The 25942-nt window shown below is 43.7% G+C and overlaps 1 pseudogene; it reads right to left on the bottom strand.

Annotated features, from left to right (window-relative positions):
- Nucleotides 1-512: 512 nt before the first annotated feature.
- Nucleotides 513-24627, bottom strand: LOC100728918 (wings apart-like protein homolog; annotated as a pseudogene).
- Between the last annotated feature and the right edge of the window lie 1315 nt (nt 24628-25942).

Raw genomic sequence — 25942 nt, 5'->3', positions numbered from 1 at the left:
CGTGAGTCCCACATTGGTGTTTAGCTTCCTTATGGTTACTGAACTGAGCATCATAAAATACCTCTAGAGATGCCCCTCTAAACCTCACACCGTCCCAAGAGCCTCCCTAGCATCTCGCAGAAACTATCCCGGGCTCCTCTGTTTGCGAAGCCTTTCATCAATGGGGCACATGGGCTTCCTGGACATCCGTCTCACTGCTGCCTGTTTCCTGCACCTACAGCTACGATACGCTGCAGTATGGCATTGAATCCATATTCAATGGATTCATGGTCTCAAGAGAGAAAAATAGTTCAATACCCAAACCTAATCAAGAATAAAAAAATACACTATCAATCCCTTGTGTCTTTGGATTCCATCTAATTTTAAATATAGACAGTAGTCCAGGGAACACAACCAAAAAATTCACAAAATTATTAAATGCTTTATTTACAATTGGAATCATTCAACAAAAAGCAAAAGCCAATGAGCCTGAAGAAGGAACTAAGCTGCTGCCTGGTGCTCAGAACCCCGGGCCCTGCTGGTGCTGCTGCCCTGCTGTGGTGCCATCGGCTCCACACAGCAGTCGCACTAGCAGAAGCACAGCATGAGCTCCCCTTGAACCTGCTGGAGTGAAGGAAGTCACGGTGGCACTGTGCAGACCAAGCTTCCAGAGCCTCTGCCAGCTGCAGGCTGACATGGAAACTGTCACTGAGCAGACACGGAGTATGGGAAGAAATCAGGCGGCCATTCGGTCCTGCCAGTGCTCCTGATGGCTCTTCAAGGACACCTGGTGACGTTCCTCTGCCTAATGGTAGCTCCTGCATCCCCAAGCACCTGAAGCAAAGGTAAAGCAGCTAGCAGTGTTCCAAATACTCGATCACTAGAGATAGACTTCTGGCCTGTCGTCCCGACAGCACACCGAGGGGGAGGGGAGGAAGCACAGTTAATAGTTAATGTTCAATCAGAGCGTCCAGGCCACCTGCACAGAAACTGCTACATTGACCCTGTGACCCCCAGCCCTCGGGAGGTGGATCATGCCTTTTGCAACAGGGCACCTGGCCTTCAACCCTGAAGAAAGTGCAGCATTCCGAGACTCCCTTGTCCTCCTGTCCCTACAGCATGGGAGCAGCTCTCCTGTTGGAGCACTGACTACACCGCATACCCACCTGCCAAGAGGAGCTACTTATAGTAAGATTCATGAAGCTCAGGAACTTCTTCAGGATCTCTGTCATTATGGAGAAGTCTCCTTCCGGTAGGTACTCCCGCACTGTAGTGACATTTATCTGCAGAGTGCACCAAAGAGCTCGATCAGTTGCCAGGGCCCATGAGACGGTGCCCTGCCCGGAGCTGGCCTTGGCACCCCCTGTCCCCCGTGCCCACTGAACCAAGCCACTGCTTGCAGGTACACAGATGGCCCAGGGAGTTGGGCTGTCCAGATGAAGTGACTGAAAGGACACTCATCAAGTGGGAGCGCCTTTGTGGGCCCTGGGACACTGCCTTGGGTTGCACCTGGGGAAGCCCCTACCTGTCGCCTACTGCCTCCCTTTTCATGGAACCCTGTGCCCTGCAGTACACCTGCTCTCATATTTAAAGGGCCCTCAGCAGCTCTGCTTGCTGTGCCCCCAGCAGCCTGACCCTGAGAGGTGCATCAGTTCTAACACAGCCACAGCGGTCACCTGTGCACGTCACAGTTACGTGGGAAACTTGGATCCGAAAGTAAGTCAGGGTGTCCAAGGTGTTGACAGTAAGAGAACCTGGCAATCTAAAGAAAACTGCTGGGCCCAGCATATAGCTCTGAGGCTCAGTGCCCGTCTGGGCATGCAAGGTTCTGAGTCTGATTCCTCATACCAAAAATAAAAAAGGAGACACCCTAAGCGTTAAACATTTTCCTACTGTTTTTTCTTCCATAGGGAAGGGATACAAGAGTATCAACAGCCCCATCATCAAAAGCTGGGCCACAACACCATGGGCACAGGAGGAGAAACTACAGACTGGATGTGTGAGGGAGTGGAGAGGCACACAGGGCCTGGGGACCGTACTTATGGGGCTTTCCTGGCAGGGGCACCTGAGGAGCAGTGACATGTAGGAGGCCACCATGCAGTCCTCCACGTGCTTGCCAGCGTGCTGCAGAGCTGCAGGCTGAGCATGTGGTCAGGAGCGGAAACCAGGCACAGCAGGGCAGGTCGTGCATGCGCGGGGTCAGCTGACAGAGAGAGAGAGAGAGAGAGAGAGAGAGAGAGAGACAATCACTTCAACAGGTGACACACCGGAGCACGGGGGCCTGCCTGGCCCTGCTCACCAGGCGTGCAAGCCAAACGGAGTCACGCACTACACTCCCATCCACCAAGATGACTCAAAGCATTTTACAAAACAGTGATTTGGAGGACTCAGAGAAGGCGGACCCCACCTGAGTGGGACTGGAAAACGCAGCAGCCGGGCATCCCGTGGCCATTCTCCTTTCTACACATGCAGGAGATATGGGATCAGTGTCTCCAGAGGAGGTCATGTACATGGTGCCACCTCGCTCCCCCAGGACGGGAGCACAGCAAGTGTTCTGGCACACAAGGAAGGGTGCATGCGGACAGGAAGAGTCTTGACGCATGGGCATATGGTGCAAGGGAACCGTGTCTCACACACACACACACACACACACACACACACACACACACACACATACACACACGGAGCACGGCCCTGACCACAGGACTGAGCCTGGCCAGCACCGGGCCACACTCCATGTGCCCAGGAAGGGAGAGAACATGAGGCTTGGCTACTAAGCACTAAGTGGCATCTTAGGGCTGATGATAGGTATCTGGCTTTAGGTGACATTGGTGGGTGTAGGATTCTGTCACCATAAAATTGTGACTAAAAACTTCTGCATTATTGGCTTTAATAAGGAAATTTTATACTACATGAATTATAACTCAATTCTTAATTTTTTAAAGACTGCTAAACAACCACAAATATGACCGTAAAAAAGGAACATGAACACTGCAGCTGTGTTTCTTAGGCACAGAAATTGCTCCCAACACCATAGCTAAATGGCATCTGCTCTGAGCAGCCAGTGGCCTCGAAGCTGGAGGAGCTGGCCACACTTCCTAGACCCCACAGCGCAGGGACCGCGCCATCCTGCAGACTCCCCACAAATGGGATCACAAGCACCAATGCCAGAGCAGAGTGCACTCCCCAGGAGCCCCTGCCTAGGACTCTGTGGTGCTGGCCTCCGGGCACTCACGCTGAAGACTGCCATTGTGACTTCCAGCATCTTTGAGCACATGTTAAAAAAACCTCAGTAAATAAACCAAAGCTGCAAACCTGTGCTCATGCTGTCCAGCAGGATTCCTTACAGCAGGAAGGCAGGGCAGATGGGACCAGAGGGGCTAACTCAGCTCTTTCCTCACTTTCCCCTGGGAGCAGCTGCCAGTCCCATAGCACAGGCTTCCCTGGACTGAGCTGCGGCCCCAGCTCTACCCTGACCCAGACTGAATGTACAAACAAGAAACCCTAACCCAGTGCACCCTGACCCAGCATAGCCCCAAGATGCACACACCCTTGTTGAGGTCCAGCTCCTGGCCGTCCTCCTCCTTCTTGTGCTTCTCCTCCTTGCCAACGGCGTTTTCCATCAACACCCACTGTATCTCCCCGCTGGTCTCCTGCCACTCTCTGACCTTATCGTGCTCAGGGGTGGGTGCGTCTTTGATCAACTTACCTGTTTTGCTTTCTTCCAACTGGGCTGCTCGCTCTTGCTCAAGGAATAGCTGACAAAATTAATTTTGAAAAGCATGGAAAAGCCATTACCAACACACATACACCTAGTATTTCGCTTTACATAAGAGGCTGGGCACCATGGAGATCAGTGTGGAAATTCCTCAAAAACGCAGCTACTCCCCTTCTGGGTGTCTTCCCAAAAGAATTAAAAACATCACAGCACAGACATCCATGTGTACTCCTGTACACAGCAGCACAGTTAGTAATAGCTAGACCCTGGAAACAACCCCAGTGCCCATCAATGAGAGAAATGAATAGAAATGGTATTTTTATACAATGGAGTACCACCCAACCATAAGCATAGGCTGGAGACTTTCAAAGCTAAATGGATGCACCTTGAGAGCATACTCATTAGTGAAATAAGACAGACACACAAGTAAATATAAGATTTTCCTAGTGTGAGAAGCTGAAAGAACAAAAAGCATATGTATATGTACATAAAAATCACTAAGCCAGTTAAGCTACGGAGTTCTCTGTGCTCGCTGACGAGGAAGAGCTGGCTAGTACTGTTCAGACACTGCACACAGGTGTCTTGTACTGTGCTGTGCCATGTGTGTGCCACTGCTGCCCCAGTTGATGTGTTCTGAAATTTTGTTGTGGTATTTTTTTCTTTTTTTTATCCTTGAAATAAAATAGGTTTGGGGCAGCAGAGCACCTGCCTAGCATATCCAAAGGCCAGGCTCCACGTCCAGCAATGACCCCACGCTGTCCCCAGCTCAGGCTACTTGGGCAGAAAGATGTGCTCAAGATGTGCCCCATCCTCACCAAACCCAGATGACATAGGTGCTGTGTCAAGAAAGGCATCTCCGTAATTTTCCTTCCTTAATGAGATTCAATTAAAAATAACCATAAAACCCAACGGAACAGCAATTTAAGAAAACCAACCAACACACCAACTTAGGCATGCTGGAAAGAAGAACTCAGAATAAAACTAAACAGATTGGGAAATGCACGGTTGCTTCTTTAGAGGGAATTTAAAGATAAACAATCAGTGAAGAACAGAGTGAAAAGCAGAAGGTCCAACACAGGGCACAAAGGGGAACCAGGATTCCGGTGTGTTCCGTTCCCTTCCTGTCCTGTCCCAACGCAGCATCTACACCCTCACTGACTGACCTGGGAAAGAGCAGAGGCTGCTAAGGGGAACAGCATGAAAACCCCCCACCCAGCAATCCACAAAGATGTGCTCTGTGCAGAGAAGAGGGCTGTAGGCATTTCACAGGTGGCTCGCATAAGATGATTCCCTAGAGAAAGTGAGACAGCAGCTCTCAAAATGGGTCCAAGAATCTCGGGGGTTGGGGGGACCCTGGGTTCCCAACAGGTAGTAGAGGGGGTTGGTAACATTCATTCTCTGCCACACCACGGGGCCAGCTACTGTCCAGTCTTCATGTGCACAGAGGAGTTCTGCAGAATCTTAGATGAGGTATAATTAAACTCACTGCTCTAATAGCTAGTGTGATTTCCCTAGTTTTCCTATGCAATAAATATTCAGGGACATGTATGCACAGTTATCAAGAGAAACTCTCTGGGTTTCCTAGTAAGAATCTAAGAAGTGCTAAGATCAAAATGTATGATCAGAGAATGATGGACTCCTAACTCAAGAAAGAATCAGTTTGTGGGTAGCTTTCTTAAATGTAAGCATTATTAGCTTTAAACCGGTCAACAAATGAACCAGGGTGGTGGCAAATGTCCATAATCCTCGCAACTGGGAGGCTGAGGTATGAGGATTTCTCTCAGTTCAAGGTCAGAATGGCCTACATGGTGAGACCTTGTCTCAAAAAAAATAAAGTCTACTATTTTTCGGGACCTTTTCAAAATGCTATTAAATGCCATACGCAAAAGGTATCTAGGAAACTTCTGAAATGATAGTTACTTTAAAAATTGTAACACTGGGCCAGGTGTGATATTGCATGGCTGTAATCCTAGCACTGAGGAGGGTGAGGTAGGAGGATCGCTGACTTTGAGGCCAGCCTGGCTGACAAAGTGAGTTCAAACCAGCCTAAACTGTGTAGTGAGACACTGTCTCAATAAAAGGAAAAGAATGGGGCTGAGGGTGTAGCTCAGGGGCACAGGTGCCTGACTGGCGAGTGTGAGGTCCTGAGTTCCATCCCCAGTACCAAGAAAAAAGGGGGAAAGGCACTGCTGAATGTTAAGCAGCTGAGGAAATAAAGACTTGGTTTGGGCATATTTCTAGGGGAGAAGTATAAGCTTCCCTAAAAGAAGAGGAAACATGGAATTTGGTGAAGGGCCGAGTACCAATTTTCAGTGTACATACTCAGAACATGTCAACTCCTAAATCAGGAAACTACCGCTCCCTCTCCCTACTTTGGAAAAATACAGTCTAAGACTTAAGAGTGTTTATCCTGTAATTTCTGTAGTAAAATAAAAAAGAACCACATAAAATAAAACCTTTATCAGTAGAGGACAAGTTAATAAAACTACTAAGTGGCCCTGCAGTGATTACGAAGCCTGAGATAACCCTGTGCTGCCAGAAACCGCTCAGGAGATGGAAGAGGAGAAGTGACCAGAACAAGCTCACTCAGTGTTTCCGCAACACAGACAGGCATGAGACAGGAACTCGGTCTGCCATTATGCCAGGAAAAGCTGCTCTCTGCCCTTTACAAACTGATGTCACACCTCATCAACAAGTTGAAGAGCAGCACCGTGAGTCTCTGTATAGTCCCACTCACACAGAACCATTTACGTTTGTGCTGCCATATGACCCAGGGACACTAATTTCTCAGGACGCAGAACTACTACAAGTGATAACTTTAGAAAATGGAGTCAGGCATTTTAAACCTTCCTCAATGTGATTTTTAAAACATGGGGGTGAATTATTTCTGATTTTTAGATCGATTAATTAATTACTTTTAAAAAGCAGTGAAGAGAAGTTTAGGTTACAGTCAGAACTACTTAATTTTAAAATAACCGGAACAACAACAGTGTTGGCAGTGTGAAAGACATCGATTTCAGCACTAACACTTCCCATCGCTTTGCACGTTTGAATTAGGAGCGTTTCTTGATACTGGAGTATAAGGTAGTAATTTTCTAAAAGCGCAGCAGCAAAACTCATCACCTGAAAGGCACTAAAATCTAAAATCAAAAGCTTTACACAGGCTGATTCCAAAACAACACACCCTAACAGGTGGCATAAAGCCAGTCATGACAGAGGACGGCAGCCTGAGACAAGTGGCTCCCACAGTGCAGGGTGTCTTGTGGATGAGGAACCCTGGGCTGGAAACGCCCACACGAGGGGAAGTGCCTACCAGCTGGCGTGGGGGCAGCATCTGCAAACTGGCCCTTCCCATGGGGTACGCTGAGGTGGCGGCCACTTCCTCACAAAGGGCTGGGCACTCGGGGGCTTTGTCTACCTCATTTCCACTTGAACAAGACTGGGAGGCGCCAGAATGCTGCCATCATACAAGGGAATTCTACTCAGCACTAAACAAGAGTGTCTCCATCCAGGAGTCCCTAAGCTCGGTCACTCTGATGCTCTGCCACTTTCTGGAACTCGCCAAGAAACAGGTAATGCAGGGCTCCCAGCTCTTCTGTGGGCCACAGGGCCTAACAGCATTTTATACACAGATTGGACCTGTGGGCAAATGCCAGTGCCAATGACAGGACAGGACGGGGCCAGATGCCCAATCTTATCACTGGTCTAATCCTGCTTTGCCAAGGAGTGAACACAGTTGAAAAAGCCCAAAGAACAAAGGAAAGGTGCCCTTCAATCAGTGTACTTCTTACTGACTGAAAGAGAAAATGTAATCCAATTTTTAATTGGTTAAGACTATGCTTAAAATTAGTTTCATACTAGGAACTATCAATATTTAAGATTTGGTCAGCTCTAAAAGACACTCCTCCCACTCATATCTAGAGAACACTCCTTAGGAGTTCTAACAACAAAAAAGGGAAACACAGCAGGTGGGTGTGACAGGTGGGGAGGAAGACAGGCTCAGCAACGAGCCTGTCCTGACTGCTGCTCACCTGCAGGAGGGCTTGCACAGCATGAACCTGCCAGGGAGCCCTTAGGTCTCTGTCCCCCTCTCCGAGGTAGAAGGAAGAATCAAAGGAACAGGACATCTTCATGTTGACCAGGCAGTGCCAGTTCCAAGCACTGTACTCCACCAGATTTATCAGCAGGCCCAAGCCCTACAAGGCAGTTGGAAGAGCATTATCACAGATGAGCACTTCAAAATCAAAAATGTATGGAATTAGTGAAAGTTAAAAATCTGAAAAGCACTTTTCCATCAGCAAAATGGTCACATCATCAGTACAGTATGGAAGATAATGGTTTTCTAAAACACTAATTCTCATGGGTTTTAATCACCATTTTGAATTTTTATACTTTTTCTTTTTTAAAGAGGTAAGAAAAGGAAAAAAAAACAAGCAGTGTGTTCATAAGGAAATTTTTAAAACAATTCAAAATACATTGAAGTCTGGTTCTTCACCCCAAACTGAAATGACACGTTTACCATCTGACCAGATCAAACACTTCCCCAGCTGCCCGCCCGGCTCACCAGCACCCGAATGTCAACTCTCTGCTCCTGAGGTAGGTACATCGGGACCTGCAAACACAGCTCTGTGCCAATGAGGCCGACCTGTTCCCCTGTCTTGGTGCTGCCCCATTCTGCAATGAGAAAGGACGGGTGGAAGAGTGTTGGTTTTCCCGGTGACAACACCAGACTCATCAACACAGTCAGGAACTTGCAGCTGCACACCCACTGCTTTACTGAAATACACCGGTGACACAGCCAGGCCACCCATTAGACTGGGTCTAAAAGGATGGAATCCTACAAGCGGCATGGGCCTACAGGAGGAAGACAATACCTTACGGAAATCTTAAAAAGCATGCCACTGAGAGGAGACACGCGGGGGTCCATCTCCATGGGAACATGGATGCACCTTTGACTTTGGTGAGGTTGAGCAGCACCCCAAAAATGGCCCGCATGCGGTCCTCCACCGCCTTGCCCACATGGCTGCTCATGGTCTGGGGAGGCAAAGGCCTGCTGTCGGCCACCCAGACGCTGCTCTCATTGAGATTGTACTGCTGGGTGAGCTCTTCACAGTGCTGCAGCACTCTAGGGGACACAGACATGCTCTGCTGAAGTCCTACAACACACTCTGCTTCCTGGGCTCGTGAGCCGTCAGACTCTAGTCAGACTCTATGCTTCTATTCTGAAAGTTGTTTTAACTGTTAAATAACTCACCAAATATGTCTCTGTTCCACACTAGAAGTTAAATGTTACTTTACTTTGGAAAAAGTTGGTAAATGAACAAAACTTCTCCAAGGAAAGTCAAAATGAAAAACTTACCACATGTGGGAGGAGTACAACAAGAAGCCAACTTGCCCTTCCTGTAAGCCATGCAGGCCATGCAGGGCTCAGGAAGAGATAAGCCAGTCTGCCACTCCCGTGAGCCCAGCAGTGTGGGAGATGAGAATCAAGAACCACCCCACTCCCACCCCCTACCCGGTGAGCCACCAGCTGGCTCAGGGACAGGCTGAGTTACTAGCAACTGAGATACAAAAACAACTAAACGTTTGTACCATTTGACTGATGCTGCAGGCCTAAGGCCAGCAGTCGGAGCGCATGGTATTATGAGGGTAACAGTATGCAGTAGACCAACTATGGGGCATTTCCTTCTTATTTTTGAAATCCAATACTGTCCTCACTGTTTAATTTTGTTCCGATTCACTGTTTTGTTTCATGTTCTGTTTTGTTTGATTTTCCTATGTCTGTTGGTACAGACAGCGACTATAAAGGTAACAAGTGATATTATGGGAGCAATTGTTGCCCTCCTATTATCCTGTTTTAAAGTTCTGTAGGTACCACTTTGTTTTGTACTGATTAGCTTTATTCTGTTTTGTTAGGTTTTATTCTCTTTAAAATATAAAACTTTTAAAAAAAATCACACGCTGACCATGGTGGCAAGCGTGGTTCCAACTTGAGGAGGGCTGAAGCAGAAGACCCCTTCATCAGGGCATCAAGGCCAGACTGGGCAACATACTGAGACCCTGCTTCAAAATCCAAAAGCCCTCGCAGCAGGTATACTTGGTGGCACACATCTGTCATCTTAGCACTCTGCAGGACTGAGGGAGCAAGGTCCCCAGTCTGAGCCCAGCCTGGGCAACCTAAACTTAGTGTGAGACTCTGCCTCAAAATGTAAACCAAAAAAAGCTGGGTGTGTCACTCAGTGCTGAGGCCCAGGTTCAGTCACAGTAACAGAACAAATACTGCTGGCAGAAATTTGTATCTGTACTGCCTATGTCACTTTTCCCACGTCTTCCAGAGCTCTCCAAGCCATGAGAAAAATCTGATATGCATTAGAGTGAATCATTATTTTTAAACCTGAGGGTAAAGTGACATGTCTCTTGGCAGCTGTACAAGGGTTATGACCTACATCCAAAATTTCTTCAGAGTTTACCAAAAAGCAACAAAGAAGACAGAATCCTAAGTTACTTCTGAAGGCTTTGTGCTTTTTAAAGCAGTACTGGGGACAGAACCCAGGGGGGCTGTATACCGGACTCCACCTCCAGCCCCTTCCTCTTTCACTGAGACAAGGTTTTACTAAGGTGCCCACACTGGCCTACTTGTGATCGTCCTGCCCCCTATTCTTAAAGTGGGGGAATTACAGGGGTGTGCCATGCGTCCAGCTGAGAAGGCTCTCTTTAACTATCAAGGCTGCTCATTATTACTACTACTGTTTGCACTGGGGCCTGAACCCAGGCTCATGCCTGAGTAATGTTTCTTCTAGTGCAGTGGGGCAAACCCATGGCACCCATACCACAGTGGGCAGTTTGTATCACTGAAAGCTTCGCCATCACTGCTCTAGTAACCAGAGGTCGAGCAGGCTGAGCCGGGCAGTTCACTCTTCATGCATCACATACCACATAAACCTCTAAAAGTAAACCTATGAGGACTGATCCTCTCCCATTTGGCTATATTCTAAAACACGCTTCAGAAATCTGATATGGTGTTCCTGAATAACTTACAACTTTGGTCAGGAAGGTGCTTCTCATGATGTCTAACTTAAACAATTCATTCTCCTGATGTTTGGGGTGTTAACAGATTTATCCTGTTACTACCAAGAACTTGACTGTCTTGAGGGAGCAGCAGTAACACTCACCAACCTCATGAAGTCCACGGCTGCACCTGTCATGGTTCCACTGAAAACCGCACCATGCCCCACGAATGCTCTTCCACATGTTAATTCTGACCCCTTCTGCCACTTCTAAGACATTTGGTATAAGTGTCCTAACCACAGTGAAAACTGACCTGTCACACTTAACACTCCTGTTCTCAAGGAACTTGTCAGAAGTTAGGACGTGTGTGAAAGAGGTCCTCTTGTTTTGTTTTGTTTTGTTTTGAGACAGGGCCTCACCATGTAGTCCAGGTTGGCTCTGAACTCACTACATAGCCCAGACTAGTCTTGAACACATTGCAATCCTTCGACCTCAGCCTCCTGAGTGCTGAAATTATAGGCATGTACCACTATGCCTGGCCAAAAGAGGCCTTTTAAAATAAAATACAATATATACAGTTTTATATATTAATAAAAAATAAACAATTTACAGACACAGGATCAGCAACAGATTTACCATCAGAATAGTCCTTGGTAAGGGAGTCTAACACCTGGTAAGAAACAAAGGAAACGCATGTGCAAGGGTACTCAGTGTGCTACAAATCTACAAAAGCAAGACTAAAAAGGAGATGGAGGTGTTGTGACATTTGGACTTATTTAAGTGACTGTAGGAGGGAAAAAGGATAAGGTCACAGATAAAAACAAGTCGGGCCATGACTGGCAATAATTCAAGCTAAGCAATGCATACAGAAGGTTTATTACACTACTCTGCCTACTTCTGCTAAGTTTGAAATTCTCCAAAATGTAAGGTAAAAAGACAGGTAAACTCAAGTCTGATGGCATTAGGCCCTCCCTTGAGAAAGAAAGAGGACCTATCCAAAGACAACAAGGAATCACAGAGGCTGGGTTTCAGATTCTTTTTTCCAAAGGGGTGACCTGGAGAAAGTTAACTCCCTGTGGTACCATGTTGGCTAAGCAAAAGGGCAGAGAACTGCTAGGACAAAGAAAAAAACCAGGCCAGCGCTATCAGGACGCTGAAGTTGAGAGGAGAGAGAGCGGGATGGGAGATGCCCACATACCCAGGTGACAGCATTAGCCTGATTGTGATAAGCCCAGGGCAGGGAAGGCTCAAACCAGAAGTTACTTGGAGCTAGGAAAACAGGCAGAAATAGAGTACAGAAGAAGAGCACCAACCACCACAACGAAAAGGAGTAATGGTTTACTACATGCTGTGTGCATACCCTTCCGGGCCTTACAGGTTAACTTTTCAATACACATAACATGCAGAAAATACTTTAAACCCTTCAAAATCTGCTCTATATATGCAAGTATTATTCACACATGTATCCCAAAATGTATCTGTCTGTATACTACATGTTAACGGATCTATAAACTCATTTCGTTGTAAGCACTGCCCAAGGCGGGCAGAATCAATCATTACCCACCTTGTAATAAACTTGCAGCAAATAAGTGGCTTGTCTATGATGCTAGAGAACCCATACCCAGGGGTTCTGACTCTAGAATTTATATGCCCAACTTCTTCTGCTCTATGATATACAAAGCATTTACAGATCTTAACAGAGACTTTATTTCTTTTATGAAGTAAGATTTTGAAGACTTACTTAGCAGATGAAATAATGAGTTGTGAATCTTTATACGCTATCAAGTAGCTCTGATTCTCTGGATTATGCACCGTTACCTAAATAAGAGGAACACAAAATGATTATGGCAATTCAAACCTCTTATTTATTCACGTTAGCATCATACTCTACCTAAGTTCCTTGTCATATAAGAAACAGTTCCTGACTCAAAGGTTCTAAATTGAAAAGAACAGAGCCACCAATTAATCATAAATTTAAGAAGTCACTGCCATAATTACTCATTCATGATATATTCTTTACTACACATTTACTGTAATGAACTGCTAAGCACTCTGAATGTTAGAAATCCCCATCTTATAAACAGATGAATACTTTAAAATTTGTAGGTGGATTCAATACCTGTGATCTAATATATCCAAAGTATCCTATAAGACAGAAGACACAATTTCATCTATATTAGGAGCTCGTGCCAATTTTTCTAAAGCACCAAGTTAATCCAACCTAATCAACAATTACCATCCTGAAACTTACTGGTGGTGAAACCTGAACCCATACCCAAATAGGTAAAGTTATGCCTAAAAGCCAAAAAACAAAATATACTAATGACAATATATTGTGACTATAATATTACTTAAAGAAAAGCTAAATAAATACTTATTAAAAATAACCACTTTCATTGGGAATTTAGCTCAGTGGCATAAGTGCCTGCCTGGCAAGTGCGAGATCAAGAGTTCAATTCCCAGTTCCAAGAACAAAAACAAAATCAAAAACAAACAAACAAACAAAAAAAAACCCAGTTTCTGGTAGGGATGGTGGTGCATGTCTGTAATTCCAGCCTGCAGGAGGCTTGAGATAGGAGGATTGCTGCAAGTTCAAGACCACCTTGAACTACAAAGTGAGACACTGTCTCAAAAAATGAAAGAAAGACAGAAACAAACAACCTTCTAATTTTGAAGCTTTGGGTTCCATCAATCCCCAACACACCAGACACAAACCCCATCTCTGATTTTGGTGAACTACTGTTTCACGCAAAAAAGTTAATGCAGATAAGTAGCATTCCACATTATGTAGAGTAATAAAGTGGCACACAAGCTTTATCAATAAACTTGCATGTAACATATCATTTGGAGCAATACATATTATTAAAATAATAAACGTTTATTTATTTTAAAAAATTTTTGAGATAGAGTCATGCTATGTAATCCATGCTGGCCTCAAACTCACAGGGGTCCTCTGGCCTCAGCCACCCAGGGGTGGGATTACAGTGTGTATCACCACGCCTGGCTATTTTTTATTTTTTGAGGCAGGGTCTCACTACATAGTTCAGGCTGGCCTTGAACTCACTAGGTAGCCAGGCAGGCCTCAAATGCATGGGGATCTTTCTGCCTCTTCTTCCCAAGTGCTGGAACTACAGGTGCATGCCACTATACCCAGCCAAAATGTTCATTTAAAGCACTCCTAGGAACAAAGCATGGGGTGTCAGTTGCCCTGTGTGTTCAACATCCAAGATAACCACTTTACACCGCTAAACTGCTCAAGAAATGCATAAAACTTTACTGCGGGTGAAAAAAAGCAGACTTCCAACAAGCCAAATATAAAATATGTGGTGACTACATGCAATAATCACAAAACTGCATGACTCAGGGGCTGGGAGAAATCCATTTCGGTGGTAGAGGCCTTGCTGGTGCACACACGGCACTGAGTCCAAACCAGCACCAGGATAAAGGGTGGGGGGGATCAAATAACTGTCCCCAAATAGTTATCTATACTTACACCTTCCAGAACTCATAAACATCTCTCTGCTCCCCATAACGGGGCTACCAGTTTTTCTTTATCCTCATCTCTACTTAAATGATCCACACACTCTTTGACTAGGTGAAAAGAAACAGATGTCAGTTACAGCTTCAAGCTCAGGACTCAACCCTTAGAGACCCTTCAAAGTCACTGGTCAGCATGCTAGGCGTGTGCTGGAATCTCCACAAATGTAATTTGTTCTATGTTTAATACTGGGTCATTGTGAAATGTATGGTACTGTGTTCCCATAAACTCCCAAGGTCACAGTATCGATAGCTTCTACTTCAAAAGTCAAGAGATTTGTAGGATGCTACTAAAAGGGGACCTTTACAAACTGAAAAAATTCTTTTGCACAGAGTATTTTCTCTGTGCTGTAAGTATGTAAACACAACACATACCCATACGTGTGCACCCATTTCCATACCTTTATCTATGTTGTGATCCAGACCACCCAAAATCTGCAGTTCTTCTTTAAACCAGTTTCATGCTAGTTTAGAAGAAAGGGACAACAGTGTCTCCATCGCCAAAAGCCCAGTCAAGAAATCAGAGGCACACATGCCATTTGTGAATGCTGACTCTTAGTGATAATTCTGAAGCAACAATTTTAGAGGCTGTTGTTCTTTACAAACATCTATTTCATATTACTAACGGGTTTTTTTTGTTTTTGGGTACTAAGGATTGAACTCACAACCTGATGCTTGTCAGGCAGGTGCTTCCGCCACTGAGCTAAAGCCCCAGCCCCAGTTTTGTTTTGTTTTGTATTGTTTTAATAGAACCGTGAGCACTCGTAAGTGAAAATGAGCTAACGTTTATCAATATAGTCAATGTGGACAAAATGCTTTTAAGGTTTAAGTGTGGGGCTGTGTTTACTGTAGTGAGTTGATTCGCCAGGAAAAATGGAACAAATTAACACTCCTAGGAACAAAGCATGGGGTCCCAGTTGCCCTGAGTGTTCAAGATCCAAGATTACCGCTTTACACCGCTAAATAGTACATAATAGTCACCCAGTGGTTGGTGGTCCTGCATGTTTCTCTGAGTGTCCTGTTCCTTATTTGCTGGTCAGGTTCCTGTTTTCCATCTACTCTAAAATACAAATCCTTTGCTTGATTAGGTGGTATAGAATGACTAGTCTTAAAATTTGGGCTGCAGGGTGAGCAGTGTGGACATTCTTTAAATGGCTATTATGACAAAAGTCATACTATTTTTAACTACATTACGTACTAATACTCCAGGGTCCCTGCTAGAGGGAGCACAAAAGGGGAAAGCAATTTTAAAACCAGGTTAACTTTATGTTCTCTCTTAGTTCATTTCCTACTGCATACAGACACTTCCAACAAACAGTAATCGGTTCTTGATGTAATAAAGGAACTTTTGCATAACAGAAGAAATGCTTTAATTAGCAAAGCCTGAAGAGACCTGGTTTTCTATCCAAAGCTTCTGCCCTTCAAAAGATGCAAATTTACATGCTGGCCTATATTATATTTGGAACAGAATGTAAATTAATATATTTAGAAACATCAACAACAGATCTTACTAGTATCACAATTTTAAAACAGGGATCCAGAATATTGTGCAATATTGTATTTTAAATTGTTGTTCAAGGTGACCAGTAGAAAATTAGACTACAATACTACAAATACAAATTCACTGTGTCCATGTCTCATTCTAAGCCCCGTGGAGAGGAATTTAATGAAAAATTTAACTTGGCCCTGGTGTATGAGCCAGGCCACCACAGTGCTGCAGATGCCCACAAAGGCACCACAGTTAGGAAGAAGGGACATAATAATTCAGTATAAATACAGCGAAAATGCCTTTGTGTTTTTATGTTAAAAAGAAACTTTAATGTCTATTTCTATTGGCACAAAAAGACATTTTATGTAATCTTCAGTATTTATGATTAGCTGCTTTAAAATATAGCCTATAAGCACTTTATTTGAAATATATCATTGCTCAGAATACTATTATGTGCTGGGTGTGGTGGTGCATGCCTGTAATCCCAGCACTCGGGAAAGGGTGAGGCAAGAAGATTGCTGAGTTCCAGGCCAGCTTGGGCTACATACATAGTGAATTCAAGGCTTCCCTGAACTGCATAGTGAGATCCTGCCTAAAAAAATGGGGGGCAGGATGGCCAGGGGTTTAGCTCAGCGGCGTAAGTGCCTGCCTGGGAAGTGCAAGGTTGTGAGTTCGATCAATGGTACAAGAAGGGAAAAAAAGCCAGCCAAACAGACAGACAGACAGACAGACAGACACCATTAGAAATGGTAAAAAGATTATTTGTGGCCAAGGGTTTAGCTCAGTGGCTAAGTACCTGCCTGGCAAGCACAAGGTCATGAGTTCAATCCCCAATACCAAAAAAAAAAAAAAAAAAAAAAAACATTAAAAACAAAACAAAACAAAAAAACCAGACTACTATGCAATTGTGTTCGCTCTCAGTTATTTAAGTATATGATAATACTATATTATACCTAAGAATTACCTTGCCTTAGCACATTTAACAATACTAATACATTTCAAGGGAGAAATTCATATAAGAACAAAATTCATACTTAGTTTTCCTTGAATGAAACAATTTATGATGTATGTGTTGCACAATTTAAAACAAACTGAGGAAGGACAAAAAACACTCTTAAACTGGCTGTTGTGCTGTCTGGTTTGAACCAGGTCAGAGATTTCAGGAAGGGAACGGAACAAGGCCTAAACAGAACTCCCTGGAAGATGAGCAAGCAGCTCCACTTCGACTAGACCTGGCCCAGTCTCCATACACTGATAGGTGCAGAGCCAACCAGGCCAATCCTTTATCCCATCAGCCGGCTTTAAGCAATGTAAGCCGGGCTGGCTGAGGAAGTGTAATCTCTGAAGCTAGGTGACAGTGCCTGGTGCCTCCCAAAAAACATGGCTCAGCCAGATGGAATGAAGAGCCACCACCTCACAGCTATCAACTGGGATGGAGATCAGACCTACCCCAAAACATTAGGCACTTCCCTCAGTTGTGTTATGCAGATTATTCTCTCCCAGTGCTGCAGAGGTGATCTCAGGCTTCCTACCTAGCCCAGTTCACAGGGTTCCTGAATTTCTCACCACTCTGTCACTCACCTACCAGCCTCTCCCCTTGAGAGTTAATAAAACCTGGGTTGGGCTCAGGGTCATGGCCTTTGTTCCAATGAATCTTCAACCAAGCTGGACTTAGAACCCTTTGGCTCCCCAAAATTGTAATTATGGCTTAGTGTCTTTGTTCTTGCTAGAATAAAGTTGCACTACAAGTGGTATACTGGAAATAATTTATTCAAATTCCAATAACTTTTCCACAGGATTACAAATATAAACTTCCTGGACTGAGATGAGGACTGGGAAGAACTCTGTGTACCTCAGAAAAACCTGCCAAGCTGTAAACCAAGGCTAGGAGGCTAAAGGATTTCTCCCAAGCTACACAGCCACGGTGACAGTCACCAGTGGAAGGCAGGCTAGAACTCACCGTTATGTTTTCTAGATCAAGATGCTTATTGTGTACAGTTTCACATAGTCTCCAGATTTTCTCCTTGATTTTGTTCATATCCTTCTCATTCAGCAGCTTAGCTGATGAAGCATGCTGTTCTAGCTTCAGGAGTTGGATCATGAGATCTTGGCTAGCTCTGTCAAGATCCATGTTGAAGCGATCTCGACTCAGTATGTACATGAGGGCAGCTGAACAGAGGGACAGGTTCTTAGAGGGCCAGGAAGAGAAAAAAGGGTTTGTGTAAGTAAGTTCTGACAATCAGGAAACAAGACCAGCACTGACGAAGCTGGCATGTGCTTACAAGTTAAAACATGTAAAACTCAGGTTGCTGGTCATATAATCTTTGATTTACATGCTTGATTCAGTAAATGCTTGATTCAGTGGCCTCTCTAAATATTCTAGGGAAACACGACTACTAAAAAAATAAAGCACCATTTCTTAGAAATTTTCCTTTCATCCACCTTCCTTATGTGAATGTTCAAAACTGAAAGAATAGAAGCCAAATTACATATTCCTTTGACAATTTGGAGCTATAGTTAGAACATTAATTGTCAGATAGCTATTTATGACATAGAAACCATTTTTCAGTTCAAAGTCAGTAACATAAATGCTTCAAAATCTGCAACAAACAATTAGCACAAATTTCCCCCAAGAGAATACACATACACATATCTGACAGTTATATAAACCTAAGATAATGAAATAAATGTATTTGGGGTAATTTCTTTAAAATAACCAAATCTGGTTACTCAGTATTTTCCCATCAACTGTTAATGAAATATGCTCCCAAAATTCACCGAGTTCAGTAACTAGCATACTGTTCATAACAGGTTCTGCAACCTACAAAAGCTAAAGGTGATCTAGTTTAGATCAATGTCAAAACAACCTCCAATATCCATGGATTCAGGTGCCAGCAGAAGAAAGAAAATGCACCCATAGGAGCGTGCACAGACCTTGCCCATCGCTATCGCTGGGTCACCACCCCTCAACAGCCCAGGGAAGGAGCACTCCCCCATGAGCACACGGCATAAACACCACATCTAGAGACTCTCTGCAGCTCCCAAGGACCAGCCAGACACTTGCCACTCCCATGCCCTTTCATGGAACTGAGCAAAATGCCATGGACTCTGCTACCCTGCAAGTCCCCAACACGCTCCCAATGGGTAATGTCCAACAAACAAGACTGAAGATATTCTGTATTGATTTTAATGTACAAAACAAAATAATCCAACGACTTAAACTCTGAAGCTCTCACAGGAGAAAAAGTTTGGAAATTTAATCAAGTGACTGGTTAAATGATTATATTGCAAACTATTTTCAGAAGTGAGGGTGCCACAGTCAAGGCTACAGGGAACCCTGAGCCAAGGAAGCACAGTAATGTCTGTTTGCTCTCACTGCATAACAAAGCCAACTGACTACACCTGTATGTCCTTCTCCTTGTGGCCATCTTGCCGCACCCTGGTAAAAAGTTATGCTCTCAAACTCAAACTTGGGAGAACTGCTCTTTTCAACAGACTTGGTATGAGACTAATCCTCTACCATCCACTCTGCATTTGGAACCTAGTTTCCTTGAATAAACATACTTAAAGCCACCTCAAAATACCACTGTGATAATGGCTAATGCAAGTAACACTACTTTTTCTAGCTTCTGACAGTGATAAAGCTAATTATTAACAGAAAGTGTCAAAGGCAATATAAATGCAGAATTTATTTTATTCTCAATGTGATCAATATGATTATCTTCCAGTTTCAATATTGGCCAAAAAGTTTAAGGAGTTCAAATCATTAATATCAAACAAGATTGTTTTATATAGAAGACACCATGCTTACAAAATTAAAGATCCAGCATGGTACATTAGCTATGATAAAAGAATGAAAATTTAATAGCACAAATGGACAAACTAAGAGGCTTTTAAAAAACTTCGTAAGAAAATACTCAAATGTCATTAAGTGAAACCTACAGCTTTCAGAATTAATGTAGAGATAAGATATTTCATGATACAGAACACCAAACCAACCCTACAGAGAGTGCTGAAGGACATTCTAGAGGAAGATAAAGATGACCATGGTTCCAGGGACAGTAGCAGAGGGGAGTCACCAAGCAGGGCAGGCAACTGAGCAGAGGAGAAACATGGGGGACCAAGGGCAGAAGCAGAGCATGTTGGAGATGAGTCAGTATGTGTCGGCCATAACACTAATATAGACGGCCTCAACTTACCAATACAAAGAAACATGAGCAGAGTGGATTGGGAGACAGGATTCGTCAATATGCTGTCTACAAGAAACACATCTGACTACAAAGAAAATTCATGGACTGAAGGTCAGAGGAGACAAGACAATGCTCCATGGGACAGAGACCCAGCAAAATGCAGGAGCAGCTAACCCCTCAACCACTGAGCAGATAAGAAAGACATGCTATTTTTATACAATGTAAACTACCAAGCTATAGTTTCAGCTATAAAGAACGATAACCTCGAGGTTCCTGTAGGTAAACAAATGCAACCGGAGATCGTGCTCATGAGTGAACCAGTTTGGACTCACAATCGTGAACATATGTTATCACCCTAGTATGGAAAACTGAACGAGTCAGTGGGATCCAAAATATACCGACAGGTATTGTGAAGGTGAAAGGGGAGGAGATGTCTAAAAAAGGAAGGTGGCAGCCACTGTTAATTTCCTATTACCTTGTGTTGCAGTCCTGTATTGTTTTCATTGTTTGGTTTGGTTTGGGTTTATTTTATTTTGTTTTGTTAGATTCAATCATGTCTGATGATATGGGCAGCTATTTTGAAGATGACAAGGTATTGAGCAAATAAAATGAACTCAACCTATAATTTGGATACATTCACATAAGTATTCAGTGAGGGTATTTTCTGGTGGCCAAGTAGACTTAAGATTTTTCACTAAAGATTCTCAAACTCAAAAACATAAAATACCTGGTGGTGCTGGGAATCATCCAAGGTTTTGAAGACCATTGCAACCATTCCATGTGCTCGTAGGTGCATTCGGAAACTAGGCATGGCACACTTGGTACCCAGGATACTAACACTAGGGGAAGAACACGACTGTTCAGGAAAGCTGAGGTGACTAGTACATTGGTTTTAAGTTTGAGCAATACCAAAACGAGCAATGATATGGAGGTGCGGATCACAACATAAAAACCGTGAGCAGGGCTGGCAGGGTGACGCACATGGATAATCCGACACTCTGGGAGGAAGAAGGCCACCAAGTTCAAGCCCAGTCTGGGAAACTTAGTGAGACTCTGCTTCAAAATACAAACTTAGAAAGGGCTGTGGATGTAGCTCAATGGGAAAGCCCTCCTTCAAGTCCCAATATTACCAAACCAAAAGCCACAAAATTCCAAGAAGCATAGCATCATCCCTGGCACTACTCCAAAGGCTGCAGCAGTAGGATGGCAAGCTGAAGGTCAGCCTGGGTAGACTGTTGCAAAACAGCAGACCTTTTGGCTGCCATGCAAGAGGCTCTGAGTTCAATCCCTGGTCTCCCCTCCCCAAAGTCCTAAACATTATGAGAAATCCAAATATAAAAAAACATTAATGCCTATTATGTGACTGGTTACTCCTTTTTGACAAATAAATGACTGTCTTCAGCACGTTCCTTACATTAGCACTGCCATTAACCGTCTCATCTGACCTTCCCAATGCTTCTGATGCATGAAACCTATGATGATATTAGACTGAACACTTTCAACTGACTTGTAATTCAACTGAACAAAGATGTTTAACTCACTGCAATATGCAAAAGATGATCTGTATTTTGACATATTGAATTAACAACATAGTTAATCTGATTTATCACTTGATATATGAAATTCTGAGATGAAAAAACATTCTTTGCTATTATATTTTTTGTTTTAGGCCACTGAAAATTGAAGCCTATACTATGCCCCCCCCCCAAAAAAAAAAAAGACTAGATCACTTTGCTTTCCCTTGATTGCATGGAATCCAGTCCTTTACATTTTAGTATCACTGCTATATGCTACAAAATCAAAAAAATTTGTTTTTTGCACATTCTATGTCTAGGTGAAAAAAAGTCAATGACCCAGAATGTACATAGCTATAAAACATAAATGTAAGCGCTTACCTAAGACAACATGTGTTCAGAGGCTGAGTGCTCCTTAAGCCACTTAACAAGTTCTCAATGTCATCAGTGAACTCTTGGTTCTCACCAAATTCCACAACGTCATTTTAAGTGCTTCACGTGCTGAACAACAGTATACAGCTGCCAAGAAAAGAGTAGGGCTACCCCTTGGTAACTTGGATCTAGCATATATGAATGTCAGGTTCACTGCCTTTTATGTGAAAGTACTGTACATACAATGCTTCACTAGATGGCAACTAAAACACTGTTAAAACATTGGCTGTGGTAGGACAAGATAAAATTGTGGCTCACAGCTCTGGCTACCAGTGCACTGGCATTTCTGCACATTACAGGGCTATATGTTACATACAAAGGGCTATCCACAGGCAATAAACTGGTCATGGCTGCTTACTTCTTTGTCTTCTTTTCTGCACTTAAGTGCAGTAACTATATCTTGGTAGGTGTGAGTAGTATTGTCACAGTTTTTATCACTTTGAGTGGTGGTGCAGGAGCCTTAAAAACTCCATCATCTTTTTGATTTGGTTCCTTTGAAGACAGCATCACCTATTAATAAAGGTATTAAATTAGTTGTTCTAAATAAATATTTTGAAATAGTAACATCTTGTCTAATTGTAAGCTCAGCTTTAAAAAAGTAAACAAAGTTTAAAAGGGGTGAGGAGTACAGCAGAGGCCTCTGAAAGGTCCTAAGCGATAGTTTAATTCAAAAGGTCCTAAGAGATACTTTAATTCCATGCACAAGCAGGTATACATGTTTTACATGAAGAAGGACCACTCAGGAACTCCTTGTCATTTTAAACCTTATATTTATATGACTTGTCTCTACCCAGGACAAAGAATGAATAAAAAAACCACAAGGGCATGCATAAATAGCACTGATATGCTGCTTTGGAGTGGGACAGTAAAACAACAGACAAATGAATGCAGGCTGAGTCACAGATCAGCAGCATAGCACCTGCCTAGCAAGCACAAGATCAGGAGTTCGATTCCTAGTAAGAAAAAATAAAATAAAAGAAAGAAAAAGAATCTGAAAGCACAGAAAGCCACAGTAGTTCATTTAGATACTTTTAGCAAGAGCTGGGCAATGTGGTGAATGACTGTCACACCAGCATTTCATTTGAGGGGCTGAGCATGAAGACTGCTGTGAGATTGAGGCCAACCTGGACTACATAGTGAGATCCTGTCTCAAAAAACAAAAACAAAACTAAAGTAATAGTTATAACAAGAATAGGGCACACATCAGCGTGTTGTATGATTCCCAAGTACAAATAAAAATGCTTCACGCTGGGCCAGGGATTCATTTAGTTCAGCAGCATAAGCATCTGCCTAACAGGCATGAAGTCATGAGTCCGATCCCTGGTACCAAAAAAAAAAGTTTCATTCTTCCAATAAGAGTTTATGGTGGTGCACACTTCTAATGCTAGCACTCCAGGAGGCAGAGTCAAGAGGATCTTAAGAATGAGCCCAGTAGCTGGGTGTGGTGGTTCACTCCTATGAACTCAGTACTCAGAAACTTGAGGCAGGAGGACCATTGCAAGTTTGAGATCAGCCTGGGCTACACAGTGAGCCAAAGACCATCCTAAACTGCACAGTAAGAATGAGCCCAGTGTGGGTGATCCAGGGAATTAAGAGAGACTCTTTCTCAAGATAAAAGAAGTAAACAATTCTGGGGATGTGGCTCAGAATGAAGGCCTTGGTTCAATCCCAGGCAAGGCAAGGGGGGTGGTGGCTGAAGAAAATCTACTGGAGAGAAAACGCTATACTGTGTTTTACACATCTGTTTCTAGGCCTGGGGTGTGTGGCTCGACTGTAGAGTACTTGCCCAGCATGCAAAGGGCTCAGAGTTCAAAACCCAGCAGCACATGGGGAGCAAGGGGGCACAAGCATCAGGTGTGATGGCACCTAGAGGCTGAGGCAGGAGGCCTGAGAGTTAAGAGACCACCCTGGGCTACAGAGTTCAAGGTCAGTCTGAGTTATGCAAGGAAGTCTCAAAAGCGGGAGGGGGTGACCTCTAATCCCTATTTTTTAGGTTGCTGTTATAAAGAACTCATTCCTCTGACAGCTCTAGTCTGTACCGCTAACCTAGTAGTTCTCATGTATGACACTATGGAGCTTCTAAAAAAAAAAATCCAACTTTTTTTTTTGGTACCAGGGATTGAACTCACAATCTCGTGCTCATCACACAGGAGATTATACTGCTGAGCTAAATCCCTGGCAAAAAACAATTCAGTAAGAGTGCTTCAAAAATGTGTTCTGGATTAAAAAGTCAGTACTGCAATGTAAGAAAAATTCTCCTTTGAAAAGCAACTTAAGCAATGAAAAGCACTTTGAGATCTGTGCAGAATTAATTTATAATGTAGTCCTTAATGGTCAATATACACTTCAAATAAATAAAGTCACTCCTTAAACATTACACTGCAAGTTCTACAAGGTCTTCTGTTTTTAAGAATATTTTAATTATATTACTTTTTAAAGGCTCTCATTTATACCCTAGTAGCTACAAGAAGTTCTGATGTTCATCCCACAGTCCTCACTTTTCCAGTGAATTCAATGAAAGCTACCAAGTCTCAGTGAGCAAGGCAAAAACCTGCTGTTAATCAGAAAAGTTACAGACTCACAAATTATTCACAGGGACAGTCACTGCTTAACTAGTGTACCTTACTAAAAAGCACAGAGTAAAGACGGCCAGCTTACTTACTGTGACATTCTGAGGTTTGACTACTGGTGGTCCAGGTAGTTCTTCTCATTCTGGATGGTTCCAATGTCTGGCGTTATATACAGCTTTTGTAGGTGACTGGAGAAACAAAACAGCACAAGTAAGAACTGAAATGCACCATCCGGGACTACTCCCATCATGCTCCACGCCTCTGGCAGACACAGCCACTGTGGGATGTGACCACCCAGTCAACCCTTGGTGCCATGCGCAACCATCACCGACAAGGGGAGAGGCAGTTGAGAGCCAGCCTCCTGCCAGATGTGTACAGATTCAGCACTGATGCCCCACACTTAGCATGTTCTCAGGCACACTGTGCTGTTCTACTGACTCACACTCCAGTCTCCCATCAGTCAGGGACTTTGCAATTGGTAAGGGTGAACATGGTGCACATACCTTACCAGACACACAGGACCTAGAGGAGTATCCCATAATATTCAAATTCTAAGACACAGACACATTCACACGTGATGGGATAAAGAGTGAATTACCACACATTAATATAGGCTATCCTGCTGCCTAAATGTATGAAAAAATCAGTTTTACAACTGAATTTCATACCTGACAAAAAATAATTGTGAACCTATGAAATTAAGCCCACAGCATGAAATCTGTACAGCGGTACAGGAATGAAACTCTTTCAAAAGAGACTGTGTAAACAAAGAGGGACAACACAGATAAATTAACCCTTCCTCTGCTCCATGCTCTACACAGGGATGCTTAAAGGATGTTTTTCAAAGTGACGGCCAACCTCACCTCATAATCCTCCTGCCTCTGCCTCCAGCACTTGGGATTACAGGTGTGTGTCACCACACCCAGCCGTGTTCTTTAAACTTCAAGACACTCTCTGATCTAATTAGAGTTTATTGATGAAACTATAATTTTCATATATTTACAACTACACACAAAAATGAGAACAAGTAGGAAAACATAACAAAACTATGGCCCAAACCCTCCATTTCCATGATCCGCATCAGAGCTGTGCAGTGCGGCTTCATTAGTAACCTGAGCAATGCGGGACTCGCACAACTGACCAGGCTTCCTGAGAAGCTGCACCAAGAGGGTGCCACACAGGTAAAGACTGTGATGCCTGCTTCCTACTGGCTACCTACTGGTTACCAGAGCCTTGGTGTGAGCACCTCTAACATGTCCAGCACCAGGGAAGCTGAGGCCATGATGACAGGCTTTTGGGAGGGCAGGTGTCTCAAACTAGTAAAGTAGCTTAGTGAAGATTTCTTGTTTGCCTGGCATGTGCAAGGCCCAGACCCAACTGCGGGCCCACACACACACACACACACACACACACACACACACACACACAAACACACACACACACAACACACACATGAGTTTTAATGCTCTACCATTGTATTTTTTTAAAAGTACTAGCTCCAGGAC

The sequence above is a fragment of the Cavia porcellus genome, unplaced genomic scaffold (genome assembly GCF_034190915.1).
Source record: "Cavia porcellus strain 051 isolate PalLab524CR breed Dunkin Hartley unplaced genomic scaffold, mCavPor4.1 scaffold_1, whole genome shotgun sequence".
In the NCBI taxonomy this organism is placed as follows: domain Eukaryota; kingdom Metazoa; phylum Chordata; class Mammalia; order Rodentia; family Caviidae; genus Cavia; species Cavia porcellus.
The sequence above is the reverse complement of the archived record's forward strand: the minus strand, read 5'-3'. Positions and strand labels throughout refer to the sequence as shown.